The 14,139-nt window shown below is 37.1% G+C and overlaps 1 protein-coding gene across 11 annotated transcripts in view; it reads right to left on the bottom strand.

The window, feature by feature from the left end:
* The window catches only part of Dst (dystonin), a 345,440-nt gene that overhangs the window by 197,462 nt on the left and 133,839 nt on the right, over positions 1–14,139 (bottom strand). The window lies entirely within an intron of this gene.

The following is a 14,139-nucleotide window of genomic DNA, read 5'->3' as shown; positions in this document are numbered from 1 at the left end:
GAACACAAGAACAGCCGACTCTAAAGTTGACTCAGATACTCCCTGAGAGTTTATTCACATTTATCTTATTTTAATTTTTTTGCAGTGCTAGGGATTGAACTCAGGGTCTTGCACATGCTAGACAAGTGCTCTACCACTGAGCCACATCCCCAGTCCCTCTTTACCTTTTTAAAAACAAAAATGAATTTCTTTAACATAATGCAAATAATGCAAATTTTCTTTTAAAATTTTTTAATTACTTAAAAATTTTATCAAATTTACCATTTAAATAATTTATGTGCAACAGTTCTGAAGTTAAAATAACTAAGTAGTAAGATATTCCACTTAGAGAAGGCTATAAAAAGTAAAGACCAAAAGTCATAGGAATCCAAATTGAAAGGAAGCAGGGCCATTTGATGGACTCATTCATTTTACTGGTGAACAAGCTGAGACAAAAAGAAGTGATGTGATGTGCCAAAGGTCGCACAGCATGCTGGTAGGCAGCCTAGATCATGAAGCTAGGTCTTTAGTTCCAATTCAGAATCTCTGAGAGTAAAATTTCTCCTTCACATAAATAAAAAAAGGGGGAAAAAAACCTATTTTTACAACCAAGACTGATTTCCCCTCTATATCAGCTACCAACTCAGCTTTGTTCCAGTGCACCCACAGCTGGGAAATGGCAGCACAGGCACAGATCTGAGAGGGCATCCCCCAGCTCTGCCTCATCCCTAACAGTCAATTAAGCCCCTTTTCACTGAAGCAGCTCAGCCTGTGTGTGTATAGAGCAGCTGATATGCAGGACATTCTCACATTTTCAGCGGAAGACACGTATCTCTCACATAAACTGGATGTCAAGGTTCATAAACAATTTCCCCACCAAGCTAGGTGCAGTGGCGTGCCTATAGCCCCAGATACTCAGAAGCCTGGGGAAGGAAAACAACTCAACACCCAGAGTTCAAGGTCAGCCTAGACAACATAGCAAGGCTGTGTCTTATTTAAAAAAAAAAAAAAATCCTCACTAGACTAGTCACAGCTCTGTTACTGACAGCCTCTTCCCCCTCAGAATTGCACATTGGCTTCTGGCCTTATATTCTCTTCCTCTCCTATATCCGAGATACTCTCATTAATGCCTTTGAAAGGAACCCACAGTAAGATGTAAATAATCAAAAGCAGCTTCAAGAATTGGCTCCTCCAACAGGTATTTCTGTTTGAACAAGTTGACAGTTTTAAGCCAACCTTGGAATTTGACAAAGATGGTCAGCACACTGACTGACACATAGTGGGTGTTCACTAAATATTTGCTGAAGAAATTAGTGAGAGGAGGCAGGATGGGGGTTGGGGAGAAGCTGGCAGCTGACCCTGATTATGCAGAATGCTTTATGACCAGAGGAAGCAAGAAGTGTACTGGAAAGTTTTGAAAACTCACAGAGCTCTTCTTTCAGAGGATGATTACTGGTGTTTTATCTTTTCCACATAAGAAGACAGTAATAGGATAGATTACAAAGCACTTCTCAGTCTCTTATGTCTACTCCACACATAAAACCCCATTTAATTCTCACAACAAGAAACCATCCAATTTTACAGATGTGAATAAGATGACCTGGGTTAAAATTAAGTATTCTTATGCCACCCCTCATCAGTGCTCTTTCCTCTATTTCACTAAACCTACAACGGTTTCCTACAACATTCTAGAAGGAGCTTTATCCATCAGTGAACCACCTCATTCTATGGAAGCAGAACCAGACTTCTGGGAAACGCAACAGATGTAGAAATGATAGGCAGTCGATTGATCTTCTGTGCAGAACACAGAATCCTTATCAATTTAGAGCATAAGATACAAAAATGCTATTGAATGAAAATTCAATTCCTTCTTGCTTTTATTAAAATAAAAATTAAGATTATATTCTAGGGGGCTGGGGATATAGTTCAGTTGGTACAGTACCTCACATGCACAAGGCCCTGGGTTCAATCCCCAGCACCAGAGAGAGAGAGAGAGAGAAAGAGAAAGAGAGAAAGTGTTTATATTCTACATGAAAAAGTTGAGATATTAATAAAAGGCCTGGAATAAAACAGGTGAAGCTTGAGATTCTTCTACCTCACTAGTCTCTTAACAATTATTTCAAATCTAACACTGGGAAGAAAACTGGGGCATGTCTGTGGAGAGGGAGACTTGCGTTCAATTCCTGATTCCACCATTTACCAGTCCTGTGACTTCTCTGGGCCTCGATTTCCTTTCATGTAAAATGAGGATCATAGTACCTCCTCACTAGGCTCTTGACAGACTAAGACAACTCATGTACACGGCTCAGAACAGTGCTTGCCCCACAGTGAAGGGCAGTAACTAAGAAGGGACTATGACTGCTTACTCTTTGATTCTTAACACGTGACATTACAGTTAAGGAAAATTGAATTCCATATTGAATTTGTCAACACAGGCAAATATTTCTTAGCCAAGATGCTTGTGTCCAAGAACCATTTCTCTCAAAATGTTTTTAACTATTTTGGCAGAAATAAATGTAATCAACACATTTTAAGTGTCTGCTTCCAAGCTTCAAAAAAAAGTGTAAAATTTCTCCAAAAAATATTTTTAACTACAACGATGGCTCAAACATTTTGAAAATTCTGACTTGGTACAAACTGCCTGCAGGAGAGGAAAGATTTAAATAAAGGGTCAAGCCATGAAAAAGTTGGTAAAGATCAACTGTTAATGCTCTAAACTGATGACTACATTGAGCAAATTCTCTATTCCTTATTCAAACAGAGAGAAACCCCAACATAAAAATTACTACCTCTTTTGTAGAGCAAAGGATTTAAAACTTCTTCTGTAGGTCCTTCATTTAATTTAAAAAACAGAAGCATTAGAATACTGAAATGGACCTCAATTCTAAACTGTTATTTTAAAGCTAGATTTTAAAAAACTAGTTATGAAATCTAAATGACAAGAAACTAGTCAAAAATCAATGAATTCATTTGTATTTTTTCAAAAGAGATCAAATTGTTCAGATAGAAATAAACTAGTCAACTATACAATGAATTACCTTTGTCTTCCAAGATATGTGGAGCAAAACTATCATATGAAAGGAAAAGCATTTAAATTTTATCCAAGTCCTTGAATTCTCCATATGAATTCTATTGTCTAAGCTTCATATTTTCAGAGAAACAATAATGAAAAAAAATAATTCAGAGCAATTGAGTATTAATGCATTATTCTCTTCTAAGATGGTTAATAAAAATTTTTAAGTTTTTAATATAATAATTAATAAAATAAAAATACTCAATTCTTCATTACTCAAATACTGATGATATAATTTTTACAATATCCATACTCCTCATTTCTCATCTTTCTTTAGGTCATTGCACTATTAATTGGCAATTCACCAGAGAATGGAAAGAAACATGGAAGTAGCTTCCTTCTTTAATATGGTCATATGGTTTTGTGGGAAGTTAAAATCTGTCACCATCTCAGAAACCTAATTTTTAGGAACCTAGGTTTACGGCCCTGGTCCTGTCATTTGTTCTGAACAAACAGCAGGCTATAATGCACATGGCTGTTTTACTTAACTCTAAGTGCTCAGTTGGGGTTCAATATATAATACATAATAAATTTCTGACACAGAAATACAGGAAGAGATGCAGAGAAGAAGTGAAAATAAATGAACAAACAAAAAAGCTCATGCCTATGTACTTAGGTTCATGAACATTTAAAGCTGAAAAAGATGTATGTGGGAAAAGGAGGTTCAGAGTTCAACTTGGTAGACAACTTGGGGCAAATCCACGCTCCATTACTTGCTAGTTATGTGAGCTGAGCAATTTATTTAATTTTCCTGAGCCTCAATTTCCTCATCCATAATGATAAATCTAAAGAATCACTTCATAGACCTGCTCTGGAAGATAAGTAATGTAATGGGGAAGTGACTAGTATATTACAGATTTCTAAAAACACCATCAGTCATAGAATCATGATCTGGTCCAAATCCTTCTCTAGAACTAGAGAAATGAACTGCTAAGTCACACACTGCTTTCTGATAGCAAAGCTTGACTATAAAGAACTCAGATCACTTGCCTTGTAGGGCCATTATCCACTACTTATCAGAAAATCTACACTGAGAAGAAAATGAGACAGCAAATGCTAAAAGGGAAAGCAGATTCTCAAAATTTTGTGTCATCATTACCCTAAGTACATGTATAAGATATGAATGGTGCAAAAATACTTTGTGTACAATCAGTTTCTTAAAAAATTGTGCTCTATATGTGTAATATAAAATGAATTGCATTGTGCCATCATATATAACCAATTAGAATTAAAAAGCAAATCAATAAAAAAACAGATCTACATATGTATATGCCAACATATACAACACTCTCTCCCTGCCAAGAACTATTCTGATAAGTTAAATCTGGGGTAGGATGTTTTCAATAAACATTTCAGATGATTCCCCTGCAAGGACTCTGGGTCCAAACTCGGAGAAGAAGAGCCATAGACTAAGAATAGCAAAAAGCTTTCCATCCCACCTGTAGAGTTCCAGCCTGATCTACTATATTAGAATCACTGGGGATGACATAAATGCACCTATATGGTCTGCAATTAACTCAGATTATTCTTACATGTGCTCAGATTAGAGATTCCCTGGCCTATAAATATAGAATTCAACTATCTTTGCTGACATTAACTTGACAAGACTGGGAAGAGGCAGAATTTGTGAAATTAAAAAAAGGGGGAAAAAAAGAATGCTTTATGGAAAGAGCTCAAGGTAAAAAGTAGGAGACCCTGTCATAAAGTATGAGAAGCATGTATTATATAAACCAGGGAATCCCCAAGTCCAGCCCCAATGTCCCCAAAGATAATCTACCCTCTGTCACCTCTGTTTATGACATTCATCTTTCACAGACAATCCTATAAACATCAAATCCTGCTCTGATCTCTTCTTAGCAATCTCCTTCAGAATTTTTCCCCCTAAGAGATAAGGCTTTGCTATGTTGCCCAGGCTGGGGGGCAGGTGTGATCCCACTAATGATCAGCACATGAGTTATGATCTGCTACATCTCTGAACTGGGCCAGTTCACCCCTCCTCATGCTGAATTTAGAATGGACACCCCATCAGCATAGAGCATTACAGTCCCAAATTCCTGGGCCCATGCAATCTTCCTACCTCAGTCTCCCATTACCTGGGACTACTGTTACACCCAAGCAGAAATTCTTTTTTTTTTTTTTTTTGGTTCCTTTTTCAGTCTCCTGATCAATGTCACCTCCTTAGATGTCTTTTTTTTTTAAATTATTTAATTTGTTTTAATTAGTTACACATGTCAGTACAATGATCTTGACATACATTTGAATCATATGGGGTATAATTTCTCATTTTTCTGAGTGTACACATTGCAGAATTATATTGGTCATACAGTCACATATATATATACAGCAATAATAATGTCTATTTTATTCAAGCAGAAATTTTTTGACAATTAAATGAAACAGATGTCATGCCACCATTAACACAACTAATCCTATTTACTATAGTCCTTCAGGACTTACTTAATATCTGTGAGTTTCTATTTCTTCATTCTATATAAGAAGACCTATCAATTTGGCCTATTTCATACAGTTATTGGGATGATCCTGAGACATAATGTGTCTGCTTTTAATTTTACCAATTAAAAGAAGCATACAAATCTAAGATACTCCCCCCTTTTTTTTCTTATTTACTCACCTACTTATCCTAATAACATGTAGCATGCTTATGAGATTTATACTCATCTGGCATGCAAAGAAGGGCCAGCTGCTTGGCCTCGGAGCCCCAGAGCCTGGAGGGCCACTCTAGGTCAGCCAATTATAAGGATTTAAAGAGGAGGTACACTGGTCATCCATACTGAGATTGACTAATGTCACAGGACTCAAGAAGTTCAAGTCAGGTTAAGATGAGCTCAAAGAATTGTACATTATCCACTTGGAAATTAACTCACATGTCATCAAGCCCAACCAAGCATACAACTAAGAGGAAAAATGGATCAAGTAGGGAAGACATAAAAAAGTATGTGAAAGGAATAAACAAGTGTTGGCTAACCATTTCTGGAACTGAACACTAATGAAGGGGTTGGGAGCTCTCCACTGAATCTAATTTTCCAGTGAAAAGTATGGAATCCAATGTAAGATAAAAGAGTTCTGTGGAAAGTTCTAAGCAGAGACAATTAAGCAGAGTTAAACACCTCCAAGGAAACAGAAAGAATGCTCCAACAGCAACAGCTGAACTGTTGGGTCTGGCTCTTTGTATGCCACAGAATAGTCTTCATCTGCACTGCAGGGAAGTGAGATGTCAAACTCCTCAGATAAAATTATGACTCTCCCACTCAACTCTGACCTAGCAGAAGCCAGGCTTTGTTAAGTACCTCCAAATCAATGCTTAACAATTCTGATGGCAGGTTTATGACTTATTTTCACACAGATTTTCCTTAAGTTTCAAAATCACTGGTTACACAAATTACAAACAAGAGCAATATCCTAGGCCTGAGGATAAGACTAAAAAGTGTGGGGGCGGGGGACGCTCATATACCACTTAGGAAACAGATTTTAAGAAACTGAAAAAAACGTACTACCAACTTGAAGCCAAATTATGCAAAAAGCAGCTGGAAAATGTGAAAGTAAACCAAGGGCTTACATTCATAAACATAACAGCCAAAAAAAAAAAAAAATTCTTTTTACACCAGCCTTTATTCCAGACCTACACAGAGAATGACAGACTGGAGGCTTTCTATTTAAAATGCCACCACTGTAAAATGTAAACAGAAGTGATGACATAATAATGGCAAGGTGTGTGGTGTGTACAAACTGGGACACCTTCAGGAGAACTCACCAGCCAAGGTCAAGGATGACTGTGCACACTAACCCTGATAACACCTCATTCTATCACTGTGCAAATAAATGATTTCTGCCCAATGATACAATTACCTGCCCAGGAATGTTGAACGTTACATATATCACTTACATCCAGATGTTTTGGTTAAAAGATAAAGTTAGGAATCTCTTAAATAAAAAGCTGTCAACTCCCAACTGGTAACATGGCAAAGTTGTTTAAATAATTCACTTCCCAGGCAAGTAAATAAATGCAGATCCTATTACTTTTAAAGACAAGAAAAAACCCCAGAGAAGAAACTTGTATGGAACTTAAATATCAATGTCATGAATAAAGATCTCAACTTCCTGGAAGTGTGTGTCATATGCAAATTTCTATCACATGTTGTCTTAATGATTTCTTATTTCTGATGGGAACCAAGAAATAACTCATGTAAACAAAGAGAACAGATTTAAGCAATTTCATCTGTGCCCCCACCTCCAACATACATATAGAATTGGAAGCAATTTTCTGAATGTTTTTGTACATGAAACTGAGAGAGAACTGAAATTTGACTTTTTAAATTTGTGGGACAGTAAGTCAGTATTGACTGGTAACTGTACTATATAAACATATCCAAGCTACTGAACAATATCCAAACTATTGTCTTATCATGACTGCTTTCATTTTTCAATATTTTTTAAATTTTTAATTAACATATAGTAATGATATATATTTATGGGGCACAGTGTGGCATTTCAATATCTGTGTACAATTTGTAATGATCAATTGACATTTCTATCATCTTAGACATTTATTATTTCTCAGTTTGGGGGAATATTCAAAATCCCCTCTACTATTTTGAAATATTTGATTGTTATGACTATTCTGTCATTTAACTCTTAACTATCATGTAGCTAAGTTTCCACAGGCTAATCCATAAGAAAAGTCAATGAACTAGAAAATTTTTAAAAAATAACATTCTCTTAAACCAGTGCTTTTCTAATTATTCCAACAATAAGTGTACAAAATGTCAAAGTAAAACTTCAAAAAAGAATACAAATAACACCAAAAAAATCACAATAATCAAATATTTGTAAGGCTAGAATAAAATAGACCAAGAACTCTATAGCTTTCACATAACAAATTACAAAACCTCAGTCTAATGCAGGCAAGTGGAAAACTTATTTACACCTTAAATTCAGGCTTCACATTTCACTTACCTCATCTCCATATGTGTCCTTGGAAACAGAGGACATAATAGCACAGAGCGAATGGCATCTCCTTTTTGTGAACTGAACATGGTGTGTTGCACAAGGGCAAAATCTCTCAGTGCCTGGCCTGTCTTGAACACTGCTATAACTTTCTGAGGGAATTTCAGCAGACTCACTCTTTGCAAGTGATCTCTCTCTATCACAGTGAATGGAACTTAAGCTGGCTGCCTTTCGGAAAGGAAAAACATCAGTTTTTCTCTGGAATGTTATTTCTCTTGTGTTGACATCATCTAAATGCTTCTTCGTCTTTGCACAATATGGAGTGCTGTCATTTTCTGAAAGCTCTTCATCCAGGGCACTTACGTATGCTTTTATTTCACTGTCTTTAACAGGAGACGTGTTCACTTGGTAAGACCCACTACTTGCAGCCCTCAGCAGAAGTTTCTGTTTAACACCATCAGTTGCAACCTCTGTCTTCTCTCGCTGAACACAGTCTTCTGGTGCAGGGCCAGAGGGAGCAGAGCCCTCCGGTTCCAGTCCTCTGGATAAAAGAGTTGGCTGTTTTCTTGAAAACTGAATGTCACACTTCTTGCCTTCATTTCTACTCTTTTGCTCCACCAACTCTGGGTTCCCTACAGCTTTCTGGCTCAGTTTTCTTCTGAAATATTTTCTTCCGGGAGGATATTTTTCAGGGCTCAAAGGAGTTTTGGCAGGATCGAAATACTGTTCTTCTTTCTCGGCTCTTACACAGCCACACACATTCCCCATTTGATCTGTAGATCACAGCTCCACAAAGCCCCTCATTTCAAAATCCAGGCTTAGACCTTCTCCATGAAGTCCAGAGATTCTATTCTGACTTGTAATTCCTCACAGACTTTGTGACCATCCTCTTCAGCCTGAGGCCATTTTGCTTATGAAAAAGGCACACGCAAGAAATGCTGTGGCATCTTGCCCAGCCGGGTCCCTGTGTCTCATTAGACACCGTGGCTTATTTCTGGCCACCAATCCTCTTAGACCAACATTACTGCTCACTGCCAAATGACAACACTGATGAGCTTTCAAGGCAAACCCTTGATTCACTGCTAGAGAGGATTATGACCCTCACATTAACTCTCAGCTTTCTGTAATGCAGACACCCTACCAAAGTTTGCATTAACCTTTGAAACTACTGGTGGTTCAACCAATCAGAGAGCAAACAGAAAGCAAATACCAGTCAGGAGAGATTTAGCAAAGTGCCTTTCAAATTCAGTTTCAAATAGTCTCTACTATTTAAAATAAAACCCTTTTTCCTTAAAAAACACCAACTAATTCTGGTACTTTCACACAAACAAGCTCAAAAAATCCCAAATTATATTAAAGACTCTTATTCAAAACAGCACATAAAAATCTGATTCAATAATTAGCCCAAGAAGAAATAATAATAATGAATAAAATTTTAAAAAATTCTTTCTAAAATAAATCTTTTAATATAGTTTGAAATATTTTTCAAATAACTACAGTTCCAAGCCATCGCCATTATCTGATCATTAAAACTTTCATATGAGCAGATCAATGAATGACAGGATTTAAAGCAGGGAAACTTAGCCAAAGGAAACATCTGTGCATTGTTATACATGAGTAAAGGCAGTTAAACTTTATATGTAACCTTCATACTTGTACTCTAGTTAAATATTATACAGATCAGTAGGGACCTGCTGGAAAAATAATAAATTAGAATGGAACCTGATTATCTCAGGTGTGCATATTTCTAACACTGAGTCACAGATATGATACAAAAGAAACTAGCATAGCATAAAATGCACTTAACACAGAGGCAAACATCATTTGACTGCAAAAAAATTAAATCAGAAGATAGAACTCACTGTATTTCACTGAGTAAGAATATTCAATAATCATCAATAATGTTGCAGATACTTGTTAGTAATAGACACCTCACTGTATTATTTTCCTGTATCATTTAAAATAGAAATTAGGGCTCGGGTTGTGGCTCAGTGGTAGAGCATTCGCCTAGCACGCGCGAGGCCCTGGGTTCGATCCTCAGCACCGCATAAAAATAAATTAAGGTTTTGTGTCCAACTACAACTAAAAAGTAAATATTAAAAAATAAAATAAAATAGGAATTAACATTCTCCAGTGGCAAAAACTGAAGACAATGGCAAAAATAAGGTCTTGGGATTGTCAGGTTGTTGTTCATTTGATTTTAAATTTCTTCAAAGGCAACAGAACATTACTCAAAAGTATTTAAATGGGTGATGTTGGGATTCCTACTAAGATGCTGGAGAGGCAACCTGTGATTTCAGTCCCCACCACCCTTCCCTCCAGCCCTGCCAAACTAAGCAACTGTCCATTTCCTCACCACATGCACTGTTTCCTCTCCCAGCAATAGCTCAACTTTAGTATCTGCCTGAGTTGGCACCATCTTGCAAAGTCTATCTCTACTAGCTATAAAAATTTCCTTTATTTTCTAATCCTTCCTAATCCTATCACAATGCTCTCTTCCTATACCTCTTTATTTCTATTTTTGTGGCCAATAGATTCATCACTCTTGATTATGATTAATTATGAACATTTTCCTAATAGACAAGACAATGTACTTAATTATCTTAATATTTCTGGACTGAGCATATGGTGGCTAATGGTACAGGATTAGTGAAATGATAATGCCTCCCTGCAAAATGCCTCCCTGTAACACAGATTCAATGAGTCATGCCCATAGCAAATATTTTTAAAATAAATAAATTGGTCTTCTGAAATTACTTCCCTACTTATGTAAGGTACAGAGAGGGGAAAAAGGCTCAGTCACTCTGAGTGAGGAATGATTACCACTGTTATAAATAGCTTTATACCTTGGGATACCAGAAAACAGTTCTAATTTTCAGTTATGACAGTACTAAGAAAAGTTTTTTCATTTAAATAGAAGAAACATTTTCATTTTTACCAAAATATAGATAGGTTCCATTTTCAATAAACCTTGTTCTAACTTTAAAATATCGATATTAATGTCTTGTAATTCAGGTCCTACAATACAGTGGATTCCACAGGAACATATCAGAAGGAAATCTTCTTCTGATATTTCTTCTAACTAAGCCTTCTCTTCCCTCTTGTCCATGCTAAGTAAGCACTCTACCACTGAACTACACCCACGTTGTCCCAAAGAGCTTCCTTAATATGTAATTTTTCTTGAAGGATCTTTTGCTTCAAATTTCCTCAAACTTAGAGTCTAAATCCACTGCTTCTAATTCCCAACCACATCCTCACATATCTATTTATTATTTTCTAATCTCTGCTCCCAACAGCATGGGAAGTGTTTTCTCCAAGGTCTCCCACATCTTCCTTACAGACAAACTATTAACCTGCACACTGATATAATCTTCTCATGGTCTCTAGCAACATTTCTTACTGTTCATCACTCTTCCATACTTGAAATTTTCTTCTCTTGGTTTTATCAATTCATCTTCCTGTTGCTTCATCCACCTCTCTATATATTCCTTTCTATTTCCTCAGTAGCATCTTTTCCTGAACCTGTGAAAAGACCTTCAGATCTTCTCCATCTGTGCTCTTCTCTTGGGTCCTCTAAAGATCCTTTCTCTGTGGTCACTTCAACAACAAGTTGTATACCAATAACTCCCAAGATTATTAACACCTGTACCTCTGACTTCTCAGTTCTGTTCTGCTCACCTGCCTCCAAATACCCTGTGGATAAACAGGACATCCCACCTGCCATCAAACCCACTCAGAAAGACAGTAGTTGTCCACCACCCCTTGGCCTTCACCCCTATGTCTTTTGTAGTTTACTGTTTTCTGATCTCTCAGGCTAGAGATGAATCATCCCTTACTAAGTCTCTTCTCCATCCTCTATGCCCTGTGGTCAAGTCCCTTTTTTCCTTCTTAAAAATCTTGTCATCTTTTGCCAGGCTCTGTGGTACATGCCTATAACCCCATCTACTCAGCTGAGGCAGGAGGATTACAGATTTGAGGACAGATCTAGCAACTTAGTGAGACCATCTCAAAATAAAATTAAAAAGGGCTGGAGATATAGTTCAGTGGCAGAGAGCTTGCCTAGCATATGCAAGGTCCTAGGTTCAACAACAGTACCATCACCATCACCATCACCACCGAAAAACCCTCATCTCTTGCACCGAGTTTCCCATCCTCCCCTGAGCCATGACCTTTATCACTACTGTCTGAGAACACCACCTCAGCTTCTCACCTTATCTCCTGACTATGGACTCTGCTCATTTCCATCTATTTTACAAATAAATGATAGATTCTGTTTTCTAAAACACAATTTTCCAAGCTCAGAGTGATTAAGTAATTTTCCCAGTGCCATCACAGCACGAAATAAAAAATTCAAGAACAAAACTTAATTCTCCCTTCTTCTAAAGCCTGAGTGCTTTCTACTGCTTTAGAGCAATCTTTATTCTGGTGTCTACACAGCCTGCCTCACCAGTTGGGTGGTGAAGAGATTGGCTCCCTCCTGTGACAGGCCTCCAACTCAGCCATCTGTTTTTTTTCTTCTTCTTTTTCTTTTTCTTGTTCTAATTACTCACACACAACAGTAGAATGTATTTTGACACATCATACTTAAATGGAGTATAACTCCTCTTTCTTCTGGTTGTATATGATGTAGAATTACACAGGTCATATAATCATACATGCACATAGAGTAATAATGTCCAATTCATTCTACTATCATTCCTACTTCCATACCCCCTCCCCACCTTTCACTCCCCTCTGTCTAATCCAAACTACCTCTCTTCTTCCCTAGCCCTGCCCCTCCTTTTGTGAATTAGCATCTGCATAGCAGAGAAAACATTTGGTCTTTGATTCTTTCAGATTGACTTATTTTGTTTAGCATGATATTCTCCAGCTCCATCCATTTACCTGCAAATGTCATAATTTCCTTCTTCTTTATGGCTGAGTAATATTCCATTGTTTATATATACCATATTATCTTTATTCATTCATCTGCTGAAAGGCACCTAGGTTGGTTCCATAGTTTAGCTATTGTGAATTGAGCTGCCATGAATACTGATGTGGCTGCATCACTATAATACACTGATTTTAAGTCCTTTGTGTATAAACCTAGGAGTGGGATTATTTTGTCAAATAGTAGTTCCATTCCAAGTTTTCTGAGGGATCTCCATACTTTCTTTCTACAGTGTTTGCACCATTTTGCAATCCTACCAGCAAGGTACGAGTACACTTTTGCCCCCACATCCTCACCGACATTTATTGTTGCTTGTATTCTTGATAACATTCTGACTGGAGTGAGATGGAATCTCAATGTAGTTTTGATTTGAATTTCTCTAATTACTAGAGATGTTGAACATTTTTTTTCATATATTTGTTTATCAACTGTAAAGTATCTGTTCATTTCCTTAGCCCACTTATTGATTGGGCTATTTGTTTATTTTGGTGTTAAGTTTTTAGTTCTTTAAATATCCTAGAGATGAATGCTCTATCTGAAGTGCATGTGGTAAAGATTTTCTCCCACTCTGTAGGCTCTCTCTTCACATTGATTGTTTCCTTTGCTGTGAAGAAGGTTTTCAGTATGAAAGATCCCATTTATTGATCCTTGATTTTACTTCTTGAGCTGTAGGAGACTTGTTAAGTAAGTCAGTTCCTAAGCCAACATGGTGGAGACTTGGGCCTATATTTTTTCTATTAGGCACAGGGCCTCTGTTCTAGTACATAAGTCCTTGATCCACTTTGAGTTGAGTTTTGAGAGAACCATATGGGATTCTTCAAGTTTTGGTCCTGCTAAATGTGCAGGGTGGGGCTGGAATTGTGGCTCGGTGGTACAGTGCTTGCCTGGCACATGTGAGGCACTGGGTTCAGTTCTCAGCACCATATATAATTTAAAAAAAAAAAAAAACTCACAAAGGTCCATTGACAACTTTTTAAAAAAATGCAGGGACCCTGATCCACTTAGAAATAATTAAAGGTTTTCTGAGAAAGCTACTGAGAAACTGCACAGGAATTCAACTTTGGGGCAAAATCTACTTAGACTTTACCCAATTCTGTTACAAGATCTGGTTATGGGCTCCATATCTAAATCCTGGCTTCATACCCGTATCCTCTAAGGATGGGACCCTCCAGTAATGATTTCAACAGTGACA

Source organism: Callospermophilus lateralis, chromosome 6 (assembly GCF_048772815.1).
Source record: "Callospermophilus lateralis isolate mCalLat2 chromosome 6, mCalLat2.hap1, whole genome shotgun sequence".
NCBI lineage: Eukaryota > Metazoa > Chordata > Mammalia > Rodentia > Sciuridae > Callospermophilus > Callospermophilus lateralis.
This window is presented reverse-complemented; position numbering and strand designations above follow the sequence as displayed.